This window comes from Amblyraja radiata, chromosome 3 (assembly GCF_010909765.2).
Source record: "Amblyraja radiata isolate CabotCenter1 chromosome 3, sAmbRad1.1.pri, whole genome shotgun sequence".
Taxonomy (NCBI): domain Eukaryota; kingdom Metazoa; phylum Chordata; class Chondrichthyes; order Rajiformes; family Rajidae; genus Amblyraja; species Amblyraja radiata.
The window spans coordinates 109,852,477-109,869,808 of record NC_045958.1 but is presented as its reverse complement, the minus strand read 5'-3'; positions in this window follow the sequence as shown (position 1 = coordinate 109,869,808).

Here is a 17,332-nt window from a genome sequence, read left to right as displayed (position 1 = left end):
CATTGTTGGCCGGTGTGGGCAAGTTGGGCCGAAGGGCCTGTTTCCACGCTGTATCACTCTATGACTCTAAGATCACAGAAGTAAAGCAAGGTGTAGAAACAAGGACTGGATCAGTTCTTCAAGGTGTTACAGAGGTTTACATGCACCTAGTCTAATCTCATCCACTGCATCTGATGTTCCCGATGTGGCCTCCTGTACATCGGCGAGACCAAGCGTGGACACGCCAACCATTTTGCCATACACTTGTGCTCGATCTGCCAAAGCCTACTGGATCTCCCGGTTGTTAACCATTTTAACAAAATATAAAAGTGAAAATAAAATAAACGGGCGAAAAAATCAAACTGGGAAGGCGGCTCAACCGTGGCTGACGAGGGAAGTCAAGGACGGCGTTAAAGCCAAGGAAGAGGCATATAAATTGGCCAGAAGAAGCGGCAAACCAGAGGACTGGGAGAAGTTTAGAACTCTGCAGAGGAGGACAAAGGGGTTAATTAAGAGGACGGAAAAAGAGCATGAAAGAAAGCTTGCGGGGAATATAAAAACTCTGTAAAAGTTTCTTTAGGTATGTAAAAATGAAAAGATTAGGGAAGTCGAATGTTGATCCCTTGAGGGCCTGTCCCACTGTACGAGGTAATTCAAGAGTTCTCCCGAGTTTTCCCCTGATTCGAACTCGAAGAATGTCCGTAGTGGATCCGTAGGAGTTTGTGGATGTCTTGTAGCGGCTCGTATGAGTAACGGTAGGTACTCAGGAAATCCGGTAAACTTGTGACGTTTTTTCAACACTGTAAAAAATGTCCACGAGTAAAAAAATACTCGTGATGAAAAAAAATTGTTACTTTTTACTCGTACGAGCCGCTACGAGACATCCACGAACTCCTACGGACCCGCTACGGACATTCTCCGAGTTCGAATCAGGGGAAAACTCAGGGGAACTCTTGAATTACCTCCTACAGTGGGACAGGCCCTTTACAGTCAGAGACAGGTGAATTTATAATGGGAAACAAGGAAATGGCAGAACAGTTAAACAAGTACTTTGGTTCTGTATTCACTGAGGAAGACACAAACAATCTTCCGTAAATACTAGGGGCCAAGGATCTGGTGAGTGGGAGGAACTGAAAGGAATCCATATTAGTCAGAAAATGATAAATCCCCAGGGCCTGATGGTCTGCATCCCAGAGTACTCAAAGAGGTGGCCCTAAAAATCGTGGATGCATTGGTGATCATTTTTCAATGTTTTCTCGACTCTGGATTAGTTCCCGTGGACTGGAGAGTAGCCAATTTTTAAGAAAGGAGGGAGAGAGAAAACAGGGAATTATAGACCAGTTAGCCCTACATCGGTAGTGGGGAAGATGCTGGAGTCGATTATTAAAGATGTTATAGCAGTGCATTTGGAAAGCAGTGACAGGATCGGTCAAAGTCAGCATGGATTTATGAAGGGGAAATCATGCTTGACTAATCTTCTGGAATTTTTTGAGGGTGTAACAAGTAGAATGGATAAGGGAGAGCCAGTGGATGTGGCGTAACTGGACTTTCAAAAAGCCTTTGACAAGGTCCCACACAAGAGATTAGTGTGCAAAATTAGAGCACATGATATTGGGGGTAGGATATTGACATGGATAGAGAAGTGGTTGGCAGACAGGAAGCAAAGAGTAGGAATTAACAGGTCCTTTTCAGAATGGCAGGAAGTGACTAATGGGCTCGGTGCTGGGTTGTTGTTTAAAATATATATTAACGATTTGGACGAGGGAATTAATCGTAACATCTCTATGTTTGCGGATGACACAGAGCTGGGTGGCAATGTGAGCTGCAAGGAGGATGCTATGAGGCTGCAGGGTGACTTGGATAGGTTGGGTGAGTGGGCGGATGCATGGCAGATGCAGTATAATGTGGATACATGTGAGGTTATCCACTTTGGTGGCAAGAACAGAAAGGCAGATTATTATCTGAATGGTGTCAGATTAGGAAAAGGGGAGGTGCAATGAGACCTGGGTGTGCTTGTACATCAGTCACTGAAAGTAAGTATGCAGGTGAAGAAAGCCAATGGCATGTTGGCCTTCATTGCGAGAGAATTTGAGTTTAAGAGCAAGGAAGTCCTACTGCAGTGCTACAGGGCCCTAGTGTGACCTCACCGGGAGTATTGTGTGCAATTTTGGTCTCCTAATTTGAGGAAGGACATTATTGCTATTGAGGGAAAGCACCGTACGTTCACCGTACGTTCACCAGGTTAATTCCCGGTAGCTTGCAGCCCAATGATATGAACACCAACATTTTAGGTAACTACATAACCCTTCCTCCCTTCATCCCTGACCCCCACCCCGCTGACCTCAGCCCCACCTGGACTCACACCAATTTCTCCCCTCCACTTACATTCCTTCCTCTAGCTTCACAATTCACAACTCTTCGATCCTTTTGTCTCACACCTTCTTTCTTTTCATCTCTGGTCTTTTTCCAACCATCTTCCGATCAACCCAGCCCCCCCCCCCCCCCCCGCCCCGCCTCGCCTCATCTGTATCCACCTACGCAGTATAATATAGATACATTTGAGGTTATCCACTTTGGCAGCAAAAACAAGGGGGCAGATTATTATCACAATGGGGTTAGGTTAGGTAAGGGGGAGGTGCAGCAAGACCTGGGTGTCTTTGTACACCAGTTACTGAAAGTTGGCGTGCAGGTACAGCAGGCAGTGAAGAAAGCTAATGGAATGTTGGCCTTCATCACAAGAGGATCTCAGTATAAGAGTAGAGAGATTCTTTTACAGTTGTATAGGGCTCTGGTAAGACCACATCTGGAGTATTGTGCAGTTTTGGTCTCCTAATTTGAGGAAGGACATCCTTGTGATTGAGGCAGTGCAGCGTAGGTTCACGAGATTGATCCCTAGGATGGCGGGACTGTCATATGAGGAACGATTGAAAAGACTAGGCTTGTATTCACGCGAGTTTAGAAGGATGAGGGGAGATCTTATAGAAACATATAAAATTATAAAAGGACTGGACAAGCTAGATGCAGGAAAAATGTTCCCAATGTTGGGCGAGTCCAGAACCAGGGACCACAGTCTTAGAATAAATGGGAGGCCAATTAAGACTGAGGTGAGAAAAACCTTTTTCACCCAGAGAGTTTTTAATTTATGGAATTCCCTGCCACAGAGGGCAGTGGAGGCCAAGTCACTTGATGGATTTAAGAGAGTTAGATAGAGCTCTAGGGGCTAGTGGAATCAAGGGATATGGGGCGAAGGCAGGCACGGGTTATTGATAGGGGACAATCAGCCATGATCATAGTGAATGGCGGTGAATGGCTCGAAGGGCCAGATGGCCTCCTCCTGCACCTATTTTCCATGTTTCTATGTCTATATTACCTAAGAGAGACACCAAATGCAGGAGTAACTCAGCAGATCAGGCAGCATATCTGGAGAAAAGGAATAGGTGACGTTTCAGGTCAGAACCCTTCTTCAGACTGAAAGATAAGCGGGGGCGCAGGACTGGAGGTGAGAAAATGGAAAGAGCAGCTGCAGTTCCTTTCTGCTCAACCTATTACCTGACAGGCTTTGACCTTCTACCTCTCCTTTTACCCCCCCCCCCCCCGCCCACGCCCCCGCCCCGCCCTTCTGTCGTGGGGTAGACAGACTCCCCTCCCCCAATCTTTGCAAATTCCAATCCTTTCAGTCTGAAGAAGGGTCTCGACCTGAAACGTCACCTATTCTTTCGCTCCATAGATGCTGCCTCACCCGCTGAGTTTCTCCAGCAATTATTGTCTACCTTTAATCCTTTCCATCCGTCACTTTAATTTCATGTTTCATGTATTTTGTGTTTTATGGATGTTGGCAGATCAATTCCAATCCTGGGATAAATAAAGTTTTATCGTTTCGTATGTATCCAGCTTCCTTAGCTGTGAATTTCCAGACTTTGCTGACAAGGTCCAAATTGCAGAAGACAGATTTTCTGCATGTTAATTTCTAAGTAAGTAAGTAAGTATGTAAGCAAGTAAGCAAGTAAGTAAGTAAGTAAGTAAGTAAGTAAGTAAGTAAGTAAGTAAGTAAGTTATTCACATACAAGGAATTTGCCTTGGTGCTCCGCCCACAAGTAACAACATGACATACAGTGACAGTTACGAATGACTCAGAAAACACTAAACATTAATAATAATAAAACATTAATGATAAAACACCATTGATCAAGCATGTGAACCAACAAAATACCAGATCAAAGGGAGGCTACAGATTTTTTGCCGTTGAGTAGAGCAACTACTCGTGGATAAAAACTGTTTTTATGTCTGGCTGTGGCAGCTTTGACAATCTGGAGTCGCCTTCCAGAGGGAAGTGATTCAAAGAGTTTGTGGCCAGGGTGAGAGGGGTCAGAGATGATCTTGCCCGCTCGCTTCCTGGCCCTTGCAGTGTACAGTTCATCAATGGAGGGAAGGTTGCAGCCAATAATCTTCTCTGCTGACCGGATGATTCGCTGCAGCCTCCAGGTGTCGTGCTTGGTGGCTGAGCCAAATCAGACCTTGATGGAGAAGGTGAGAACAGGCTCTACGATGGCCGTGTAGAATTGGACCATCATTGCCTGTGGCAGATTGTGCTTCCTCAGCTACCATGAATAAAAGGACGTAACTTTAGCAGGTATGTTACAAAACTTACCTTCAGCGGTGCTGCTGTTCTGTCACTGGCCGTGTGCGCGACTTTGGTACCTTTGAGAGGGGGGGGGTTTAAAATGTGTTTTTTCTCCTGCCTGCCGCCGTTTTATTTTCTCGGGGTGCTAGCTAATGCTGAAGAATTGTTCCGACTGCTGGTCTGTGAATTTTTTATTTTAAATCGCTGGACAATTTCAGCGCTGGAGTAAAATAAAAATCCACTTCTAATGCTGTGAACGCTGACAACGCGGACGGATTTCAGGTACGGGACAGCGAAAGGAAAGCCTTTTATTTTACATATAAACGTGCTTCTTAGGATGACCTTAATCCACAATTTACGTTGCGAAAAGGTGACTTAGCCCCCATACGAACCGGCTGTGTTTTTCTTGCCGATATGGGGTTTAAATTCACCGCAACCGCAACGTTCCAATCGATTGCGTTCCACAAAATCCCACTCGCAAGATGATTTAAATGGCCATTAATTTACGGGAATTAAACACTAAATTCCTTCCATTTGGCCTATAAATTCATGACAATGAGATTTAAAAATCATGTCATATTGTGAATTCTTGTGTGAATGTTATTTGGACACTTAGGCTATTTAAAAATGTTAATCTTTTCTTAAGAAATGGATAGGTGTTTAGATCTAGTAATTGAATTTTGTAATTAGCTACAATTGGGTAACTAACTTATTATATGCTTTAATTTCAGATCATCCAAGTAAGATTGTTTCCTATTTGTTTCAGAATGCTTCAATCTATAATAACTGAACATTTCTTTCAGTTCTCTTAATTTTTAAGAAAGTTATGGGCTTTTGACTGTCCTCGATCACAGCTGAAATTTATCTGAGGAACCGTCATCAGATATACATATTATACATATTATAACATCGTGTGAGTATGAAGAAGGCTGATTAGTGTTGATCCTAGGATAATAAAGAGTATATTAGGGAACAGAATAGGAATAGAGATACAGTGATCGATCAGAATATAATTCGAATAGGGATAGTATTGCAGAATTACAGTGAATGTATGGGAAAACATGGGTGCATGATGGTAACTTGCTTTGTCCCAAGTTTTTCAGGAATTTTAAGTTTGAGGTTGAACTATGGAAAGTGATGGAAGAATGGGCAGCAATACAGATGGAGGGAATTCTCGTCCGCGAAAACTCGGGAGGTGAAGACTTATCTGACGGAAATTGTGAAGTTATTCCCATGAAAACTCTGGACACTTGGCAAGGTTCTGGGAAGAAATATCATCATCTTGTGTTGCTGACAGATGGGAAATGTAATGGACACACTTATGTATATCTGGTTAGCTGTTTATTGAACTATAAACGGTGGGTTATCATATATGATAAAAAGGTAGGAATGACAATCTTGGCCAAATTGGAGAGTAGGACTTTAAAATGGGGTAAAAGCTACAGGGCTGCTGGGAGATTTGGTCAATTTGGAATTGCTCTCTGCAGGACTGGGACAAGCTGTGGAGTGGTGCCAGTGTGTCTAGAACCTAGATACAAATTGCAAGAAAAGAATAAGAACATCTGGAGTCCCTGTCAATTAGATGCAAAATGCGTAGAATGGATTGTATTGAATACAATGTATTGTGCTGCTGTATTATTGGGTTAGGGAAACGTCTGTTATGTTTGGGGTTAATCGATATCTGTAATTGGATTATTCAGAGACCACCCCCATGTGGTTCGGCCCCTCGAGGTCCCGGGACATATAAAAGTCCGCTACCACGAGGTCCAGCATCGATCATCTGGGAAAGCGCTTGGGACTCCGTGACCTTCTGGACTGTCTCGGTTTGAGCGAGGCCGAGAGGGCTAGAACAGGCAGATATGAGGATCGAACCCGCGGTGTGATAGGTACAGTAGTTGAACTGTAATTGTGTTTTGTCAAAATACAGAGTAGTTGTTTCAAGTGCTTGATTCAGTGATTTTTGATGGAAACTAGACTGGGGGGAAGCTTAGAACAAGCAATTTACAGTCCCAGCTTCAACTACCTCATCTGGCAGCTTGTTCCATACACCCACCACCCTTTGTGTATTAAAGTTACCCCTCGGATACATATTAAATCTTTTCCCCTTCACCTTGAACCTATGTCATCTGGTCCTCGATTCCCCTACTCTGGGCAAAAGATCTACCCGATCTATTCCTCTCATGATTTTGTACCCCTCTCTAAGATCACCCCTCATCTTCCTGCGCTCCAAGGAATAGAGACCCAGCCTACTCAACTTCTCCCTATAGCCCACACCCTCTAGTCCTGGCAACATCCTCGTAAATCTTCTCTGAACCCTTTCAAGCTTGACAATACCTTTCCTATAACATGTTGCCCAGAACTGAACACAATATTCTAAACGCGGCCTCACCAACGTCTTGTACAACTGCAATGTGACCCTCCCAACAGATTAGCATGTTAGTACATTTAAAATATAATTCCCTAGCTTAGTCACTTTCTTGACAAATATGTTAACACACCTCTGATCAAATAACATTTCAGGAGAGTTTTTTTGCAGGTTTACAGCAATATAAACACAGAACATTTAAAAATATAAACTTGGCAGATTATAAAAAAGAACATTTCATCACATGGTTCCCTTCCAAATGACCATAACCCGTTTTGTTTCATACTGTTCCAATATATCCATGCCTTTAATATATTACCATTTGCTCATCTGCACTATCTTCTACATTGGAGACCCTCCAATCTTTAATTAGACTTCACTGGACTTTATCTTGCACTAAACGCTAACCCCTTCATCCTGTTTAAGAAAGAACTGCAGATGCTGGAAAAATCGAAGGTGGACAAAAATGCTGGAGAAACTCAGCGGGTGAGTTCGCCCATATTCCTTCACTCCATAGATGCTGCCTCACCCGTTGAGTTTCTCCAGCAGTTTTGTCTACCTTCCCCTTCATCCAGTATCTGTACACTTGATTGTAATCATGTATGGTCTTTCCGCTGACTGGTTAGCATGCAACAAAAAGCTTTTCGCTGTACCTCGGTGCACGTGACAATAAACTGAACTGAACTAAGCAAGCTTGATTCTCCCACATTTAGTATTCCCATTCTTTCTCCTCTGTATTCCGGCGTAAGTCAATGGGCTGAATCAAGGCGCTCATGTTATGTAGGTATGTTACAAAACTTACCTTCAGCGGCGCTGCAGTTCTGCCACTGGCCGTGTGCACGACTTTGGCGCCTTTGACGGGGGGGGGGGGGGGGGGGGCAGGGTTAAAATGCCGTTTTCTCCTGCCTGTTGAAGTCGATCTTTGTCAGGCTGTTTAGCTGCTGAAGAATAATCGATCCGACTTGCGTTTTATCAAGTTTTTTAAAAACATCGCTGGGTAATTTAATTGCTGGAGGAAAATAAAATTTGACTTCTAAAGCCGTCAACGCTGACAACGGGACGGATCTCACGTACGGGACAAAACAAGGTAAGCCGTTTATTTTACATATAAACGTGCTTCTTAGGATTACTTTAATCCAAATTTTATGTTGCGAAAAGGTGTTTTGGGCCCCATACGAACCGGCAGTGTTTTTCCTGCTGATATGGGATTTTAATTCACCGCAAACTGCAACGTTCCAATCGATCGCGTTCCACAAAATCCCACTCGCAAGATGATTTAAATGGCCATTAATTTACGTGAAATAAACACTAAATTCCTTCCATTTGACCTGAATTTATAATTCATGACAATGAGATTTAAAAATCATGTTATATTGTGAATTCTTGTGTGAATGTTATTTGGACACAGGCTATTTAAAAATGTTAACCTTTTCTTAAGAAATGGATAGATGTTTAGATCGAGTAATTGAATTTTGTAATTAGCTACAATTAGGTAACTAAGTAATTATATGCTCTAATTTCGGGTCATCCAAGTAAGATTGTTTCCTATTTGTTTCAGAATGCTTCAATCTATAATAACTGAACATTTCATTCAGTTCTCTTAATTTTTAAGAAAGTTATGGGCTTTTGAGTTAAGTCAATGGAAAAGCAATAGGGAACAAGATGCTAATTTCCGAGTATGAAAATGGCCATAACCTTTTTAATACTGAAGATATGAAAATGAATTAGGTGTCAAATGAAACTTCTTTTTATGCTATATCTGATGGGATAAATTGCAGACTTAATTTTTTAAATCTCAAAATGTTGTAACATTGCTAAGTTATGTGGAACTTGTTGGGTCCACAGCCATGTCTAGGCAACTTTCGATACTGTGGTTAGAGGCATTGATGTCTCAGGAAACCACATAATCCACATTATTCATCTACTTCCCCAGCCGCTAAATGAGAGAAGGTTATTTCAGAAAGAAAAGTTAAGCTTGTCTTTTCTCTGTGTTCAGTTACATGGTGTTGCACACTACCATGAATTTGCAGGTGTCAACTGTTGTTCAGTGGTTACATTTCCACCAATGGATCGGATTCAGGTTCCACTGATGGACCTCGGCAGGAAACCAAGGCGCAAGTTACAAGAGAAGGAAGACAGACACGAGACGCTGGAGTAACTCAGCAGATCAGGCAGCATCTCTGGATACTGAGAGCCAGGGGAAAGGGAAAGTAGAGATATAGACGGTGATACAGAGAGATATGGAACAAATGAATGGAAGATATGGAATAAAGTAACGATGATCACGGAAACAGGCCATTGTTAGGCCGAGTCGGGACGCAGAGGCTCGACCAGCCCCGTCGCGGGGTTCGATCGCCCGGCGCGGGGGAGCTGACATCCCCCCGATGCAGGAACTGATCGCCCTGATGCGGAGGGTCAAAACGCCGCCTGCTACGGGAGTCAGGATCGTCCCGTCAACAGAGGGCTCAAATTCCACGACCACGGGAGACCTAAGGGAAGAGATTTGAAATTTTTTTCGCCTTCCATCACAGTGAGGAATGTGGAGGGGTCACTGTGGTGGATGTTTATGTTAAAATGTGTTTTTTGTGTTCCGTTGCTTTTTATTGGTATGACTGACTTGGCAAATGAAATTCCTCGTATGTTGCAAAACGTACTTGGCTAATAAAGTATTGTGACTATGATTGTGATTGATTGAAACGAGTTACACACAATGAGACTCAACAAGACGACCTTGAAGCCAGCACAACGACTGGGGTGGGGGAGGCACGGAGCGAGAGAGGGGGTGCAAGGGTTACTTGAAGTTAGCGAAATCAATACTCATACCACTGGATTGTAAGCTGCCCCCTGCAACTCCTAACCAGCCCTAACCTACCCTTGACAGCAGCACGGTGGCGCGGCTTGTAGAGCAGCTGCCTCACAGCGCCAGTGACCCGGGTTCAACCTGACCTTGGCTGCTGTCTGTGTGGAGTTTGCCCATTCTCCCTCCGACCACATAGTTTTCTTCCACATGCTCCGGTTTCCTCCCGCATCCCAAAGTCGTGCGGGTTTGTAGGTTAATTGGCCTCTGTAAAAAAAATAGCCGAACAGTATGGAGTGAGTGGGTATGAAACTAGAATAACACAGAACGAGTCTAAATTGATGGTCAACGGACACAGTGGGTCGAAGGGCCACTGTTTCCATGCTGCATCTCTAGACTAAACGAAAGTTCAGTCTCCAAAGCTATTGTCAATTTCCAGAGAAAATTAAGTTGTGTAAAACACAAAGTGCTGGAATAATAGAATAGAATAGAATGCCGTTTATTGTCATTTAAACATACAAGGCTCAAGCGAAATTATGTCCCTGCGGTCATAACAGCAAAAAAAACAAAACACACAATTAACACAATTCCACACAAACATCCATCACAGTGAATCTCCAAACACCTCCTCACTGTGATGGAAGGCAAAGTCTTATCTCTTCCCTGTTCTCTGTTCTTTATTCTTCTTCTCCCGCAGTCAAGCAGTCAAACTGCTGCATCGAGCTGATCGAGGCTTTTGATGTTAGAGCCCCCGGCGGGTGATGGTAAGTCTCTCGGCCGTTTAAGCCGCGTCGGGCGGCGTCGGGCGATGTCAGCAACTCAGCGGATCAGGCAGCATGGCCAGCGAACATGGACCACGTGAAGTTTCACGTCGGGACCCTTCTTCGGACTGATTGTAGTGGGAGGGGGGGGGGGGGGGAGAAAGCTTTCTTTCTCTCGAATGAGCCGGAAAACAGATCCTGACCTGTCCATTCCCTTCACAGGTGCTGCCTGACCCGCGGAGTTACTCCAGTGCTTTGCTCAAGATTCCAGCATCTGCAGTTCCTCGTTTCTCCTTGAAGATGTGCAATAAATATTGGTTTGCTTATAATCGCCGGGGACCTGGGACAAATAATGAAAACATTCTTTTGACAGCTAGATCAAATATCTACATCCTCCCAAAAAGCAGATAAAATATCCAGTGTTTGGCATTTTCTTTCCTCTAATGAGTTTTATCATGTGTGGGTAGACAAAAATGCTGGAGAAACTCAGCGGGTGAGGCAGCATCTATGGAGAAAAGGAATAGGTGACGTTTTGGGTCTCGACCTGAAATGTCACCTATTCCTTCGCTCCATAGATGCTGCCTCACCCGCTGAGTTTTTCCAACATTTTTGTCTACTTTTGATTTTTCCAGCATCTGCAGTTGTTTCTTAAACCTTTATCATGTGCGGAACATTTTAACTCGAGTAAAACACAATGTGCCTAGAGGAACTCCACAGGTCAGGCTACATCTGTGGAGATAACGTACAGGCAACATTTTGGGTCAGCATCTGTTTTTCAGTTTGATTCGGAAAAAATAAAGTTTTCTCGCACCTTACTACAACCAGTGTAAAAAAAAATGCTCATGAGATGAAACGTTGCCTTCCCATGTCTTCTTGGGATGCTGCCTGACCCGTTGAGTTACTCCAGCAGTTTGTGCTTTACACCTCTTAATTTTCTGCAGGATATTACGAATTCAGGGCTGCCAACTCTCACGCTTTGAGCGTGAGACTCACTCAAGACAGAATTCTCACGTTGTCTTCAGTCCCTGCACAGTTTGTCTCTTTTGCGCCACATCAGAGCGATCTGTGCAGTCTGTGGAAGAGCGTCAGTTGGCAGCTGTGAGTGACGTCACATCTCTTCTCTTCTCTTCTCTTCTTTCTTGGTTGAATGTGCAGCCGCCGACAACATGAAGCAGCCGGAGATAGAACTAACCAGGAGAATCGGTTGTAATACATGGGGGGGGGATCACAATGCCAAACATCTAGAACAGGGTTCGACCCCCCCCCCCCCACCCCCCCCCCCCCCCACCCCCCCCCCCCCCCCCCCCCCACCCCCCCACCCCCCCCTCCAGGTCGCTACACTCCCTCGCAATTTCTCACTCTCAACTCTCACCCAATGTTGGCAGCCCTGCGAATTGACAATAGTAAACTTGGTAAAGAGCACAAATGAATATCTCAGTGTACAATGACAGAAAGTGATAGTAATTTGGAGCTTTCTATTAGTCATAGTTTAGTTTAGTTTATAGAGTGATACAGTGTGGATGGAAATAGGCCCTTCGGCCCAACTTGCCCACACCGGCCAACCGGTGGGACTGGTGTACCCAGCTACACTAGTCCCACCTGTCTGCGCTTGGTCCATAGCCCTCCAAGCCTGTCCTATCCATGTACCTGTCTAACTGTTTCTTAAACAATGGGATAGTCCCTGCCACAACTACCTCCTCTGGCAGCTTGTTCCATACACCCACCAACCTTTGTGTGAAAAAGTTACCTCTCGGATTCCTATTCAATCTTTTCCCCTTCACCTTGAACCTATGTCCTCTGGTCCTCGATTCCTCTACTCTGGACAAGGGACTCCTGTGCATCTACCCGATCTATACCTCTCATGATTTTGTATATTGAAAAGATTTAGTTTAGTTCAGTTTAGTTTAGAGAAACAGCGTAGAAACCGGCCCTACATCCCATTGAATCCAGGCTAACCAGCCATCACCCGTAAACTAGTTCTACCCTACACACTACAGAATCCAACTAACCAACAAACCTATGCATCTTTGGAATCTGGGAGGGAACTGGACCACCCGGAGAAAATCCAAATGGTCACTGCGGGAACGTGCAAACTCCGTACAGACAGCACCTAGTAAGTTAGTTTTGTTTATTTGTCACGTGTACTGAGGTACATTGAAAAGTTTTTGTTGCGTGCTAACCAGTCAGCGGAAAGACAATACATGATTACAATCGAGCCATCCACAGTGTACATGATACATGTACACTGATAGAGGGAATAACGTTTAGTTCAAGGTAAAGTCCGATTAAAGATAGTCCGAGAATCTTCAAATGAGGTAGATGGTAGATCAGGATTGTGATCAATTTGTTTGTGATCAAATGGTTTAGTTGCCCGATAACAGCTGGGAAGAAACTGTCCCTGTAGTCAGGAACAAAGCAGGCTCTCTGGCGCTGTAAGACAGCAACTCTACCACTGTGTCACTGTGCCGCCCTATATGAGCAGTGCATGAAGAGACATCGATTGGTATCACTTTGGGAACTGACATCTCGCTTGCAGTTTTGCTCTATTTCAGGTCTTCATAGCCGGCTCCAAGTTGAAAGACTGCGACCTCTGGTTCTCGACTCTCCCACTAGTCCTCTCCGCACCCACTCTATCCAGGCCTTTCACCATTCGGTAAATTTCAATGAGGTCCCCCCCTCGTCCTTCTAAACTCCAGCGAGTACAGGCCCAGTGTTGACAGATGCTCATCATACTGTACGCTAACCCAACCCAAGTACCTTTTCCCGATGTTGAGTCATCTGTAGAAACCATTTCGTTTAGTTCATTTTAGTCTTAGTTAGAGATACAGAGCGGAAACGAGCCCTTTCTAGTCCGCGACGTCCAGCGATCCCCGCACACTAATGGGCCTGTCCCACTTACGCGACTTTTTTGGCGACTGCCAGCACCCGTCATAGGTCGCCGAAATTTTTCAACGTGGAGAATCCAGCGGCGACCAGAAAGACGCTACGACTCTTTGGGCGACTGAGGAGACGACTCACCACCATACAGGCGACACCCTGGGGACATGTCGTGGGGTGAGGCCTGTATGGTCATGAGTAGTCACCCAAAGAGTCGTACCTTGTTCTGGTCGCCGCTGGATTTTCGACATGTTGAAAATTTTCGGAGACCTGCTGCGACTATGACGGGTGCCGGCAAGTCGCCGACAAAAATCGCGTAAATGGGACAGGCCCTGTAGAACACTATCCTACACTGGGGACAGATTTATACATTTCTGTACATCTCTCCACATTTGTAGGGAACCACAAGCTGGGGTCATGAGCGGACATCTCTCAGAGAAGGAACGAGCTGCCAAAAACGGAGGAGTAAGTGCACTAGGGCTCTCAATAGGATTTAGTAACCTGGAAATTGCTTTGTGGAGTGGATTTTTGTGCAGGAAACAAAGCAATTGAATTTACGACTCCTTTGATAAATGATAAACACATTTAGTTTGTCTGTACATGGGTCATGCAGCTGGCTAAATCTGTTCCAGACTCTGTAGGCATCTGATGAACAGAGACTACTAGTGTGTGGGATGATGTTAAATGGTGTGTGAACCATGCGTGAATGTCGCTTGAACAACGTTTGTGTGTGCATCGGAAGCTCAATGCAATGCAAGTGTGAACAAGGCAGATACTAAAGGGCCTGTCCCACATGGGCCGTCATTTACGCGACAGGCTGGTAGTGACTGACGTGCGACGGTCGCGCACGTCATCATGCGTCCGCACAGCCATCTGGAGCGCGACGTCATTTGAAGATAGACACAAAATGCAGGAGTAACTCAGCGGGACCGGCAGCATCTCTGGAGAGAAGGAATGGATGATGTTTCGGGTCGAGACTCTTCTTCAATCTTGGCCTCGCTCTGGGAGTAGGAGTGGGGGAGGATCCGGATCCGCAACGGCCGTGAGCCACAGGCCGAGCTCGGCGATCGCTTGCCTGCTTCTGCTGCTGTTGGAGGTGAGACGATGCGCCGCGCCAGGGTGTCCCACTTGGCCGCCATTTACACGACAGATCAGTGGCGCGCGAACATTTCGTGCAGAATGAAATCCTGGAGCGCTGCACGATACCGCGCGCAACTCCACATTCCTCTACGACACTCCATGCGCCCGTCCCCCGCTACCCACACGCTACCCACATGCTACCCACACGCCACCGACACACTACCAGGTCACGTAAATGGCACGCAAATGATGGCCAAGTGGGACAGGCCCTTTTTAGAAATGGTTCAGTTTATTGTCACGTGTACTGAGGTACAGTGAAAAGCCTTTGTCGCGTGCTAACCAGTCAGTGGAAAGACAATACATGATTACAATCGAGCCGTCCACAGTGTACATGACCTTGCAACCAGAAAGCAAAATATTTGGTACACACAAAATGTTGTAGTAACTCAGCGGGTGAGGCAGCATCTATGGAGAGAAGGAATGGGTGACGTTTCGGGTCGAGACCCTTCTTCAGACTTCAGTCTTGGCAACAGCTCAATCCCAGATCGCAAGGAATTGCAGAGAATTGTGGACGCAGCCCAGACCAGCACACAAACATCATCCCTTTCGTTGACTCATGGATGGAATGGCCAAACTTCCTTCCAGATATTTCAAGAGGGCTTGTATACAAAAACAGGGATGTAACACTGAGGCTCTATAAGGCGCCGGTCAGACCGCATTTGGAATATTGCGAGCAATTTTGGGCACCATATCCGAGGAAGGATGTGCTGGCTCTGGAGAGGGTCTAGAGGAGGTTTACAAGAATGATCCCAGCAATGAGCAGGTTAACATATGATGAGCGTTTGTCGGCACTGGGCCTGTATTCACTGGAGTTTGGGAGAATGAAGGGGAACCTTATTGAAACATACTGAATAGTGCAAGACTTGGATAGAGTGGATGTGGAGAGGATGTTTCCATTAGTGGGAGAGTCTGGAACGAGAGGTCATAGCCTCAGAATTAAAGGACGTTCCTTTAGGAAGGAGATGAGGAGGATTATTTTTAGTCAGAGGGTGGTGAATCTGTGGAATTCTTTGCCACAGATGTCTGCGATGGCCAAGTCACTGGATATTTTTAAGGCAGAGATAGATAGATTCTTGATTAGTGCAGGTGTCAGGGTTTTTGGGAGAAGGCAGGGGAATGGGGTTAGGAGGGAGGGATGGATCAGCCATGATTGAAAGGCAGAGTAGACTTGATGGGCCAACTGGCCTAATTCTGCTCTTATCACCTATGACATTAGTACCTTGCAACCAGAAGGCAAAATATTTGATCATTGATCAAAGTTTGAAACTTCAAAGTTTCAACATGGGCCCTGTGTGATTTCTGCTTACAGCTAGCATGCGTTCTACTTGCAGCCAGCTCTTGTTTGTTCTTTGGATGTGTGCATCAGCCGGGGATCCAAAAGCCAAGCTTGCTGATACTACGTCGAGTTGGCTTGCACTTCCTTCAGCCACCCTACAGCTGTGTCAGATTAATCTGACCTGGGGCAACATCAAAAGCGCGGCTGACGGGGCAGGATAGAGAGGGCAGGACAGAGAGGGCAGGACAGAGAGGGCAGGACAGAGAGGGTAGGCAGCCAGCTCTTGCACACTGCCCTGGGCAACCTTGGTGGAGGATGAAGAAGATGGAGAGATTTAGCTAGGAGATACAGCGCGGAAACAGGCCCTTCGGCACACCGAGGTCCGCATCGACCGGTGATCCCCGCACACGAACACTGTCCTGCGCACATTTGGGACAATTTACCCTTACACCAAACCAATTAACCTACAAACTTGCACGTCCTTCGAGTGTGGGAGGAAACCGAAGATCTTGCAGAAAACCCACACGGTCACGGGGAGAACATACAAACTCTGTACGGACAGCGCCCGTAGTCGGGATCGAACCCGGGTCTCTGGCGCTGCAAGCACTGTAAGGCAGCAACTCGATCGCTGCACCACCGTGCCACCCTAATTCATTGACCCCAAGGGACCTGGTCAAAAGGCAGAGGAAGCAGGTAGCCAAAGATGTGGAAACTAAGACTTTACAATAGACAATAGACAATAAACAATAGGTGCAGGATCAATCAAAGACTTTATTGTCATTCAAAATTACACCAATAAAATGCAAGTCCAAACGAAATTTCGTTGCATCTGGCTCCCCGTGCAACATAAAATAACTATAGGATAAAATAGATAAAAAGATAAAATGGATAAAAAGATAAAATAGATTATAGTGGTGGCACATTATATGGAATTCAAGAGTCTGATGGCCAGTAGGCCCATTCAATGTGATCATGGTTGATCATCCCCAATCAGTACCCCGTTCCTGCCTTCTCCCCATATCCCCTGACTCCACTATCTTCAAGAGCCCTATCTAGCTCTATCTTGAACGTTTCCAGAGAACCGGCCTCCACCGCACTCTGAGGCAGAGAATTCCACAGACTCACAACTCTGTGTGAAAAGGTGTTTCTAAATGGCTTACCCCTTATTCTTAAACTATGGCCCCTGGTTCTGGACTCCCCCAACATCGGGAACATGTTTCCTGCCTCTAGCGTGACCAAATACCTAATAATCTTATATGTTTCAATAAGATTCCCTCTCATCCTTCTAAATTCCAGGGTATACAAGAAGCTCCATTCTCTCAGCATATGACAGTCTCACCATCCTGGGAATTAATCTTGTGAACCTACGCTGCACTCCCTCAATAGCAAGACTGTCTTTCCCCAAAACTTGGAGACCAAACTGCACACAATACTCTAGAAGTGATCTCACTAGGGCCCTGTACAACTGTAGAAGGACCTCTTTGCTCCTATACTCAACTCCTCTTGTAATGAAGGC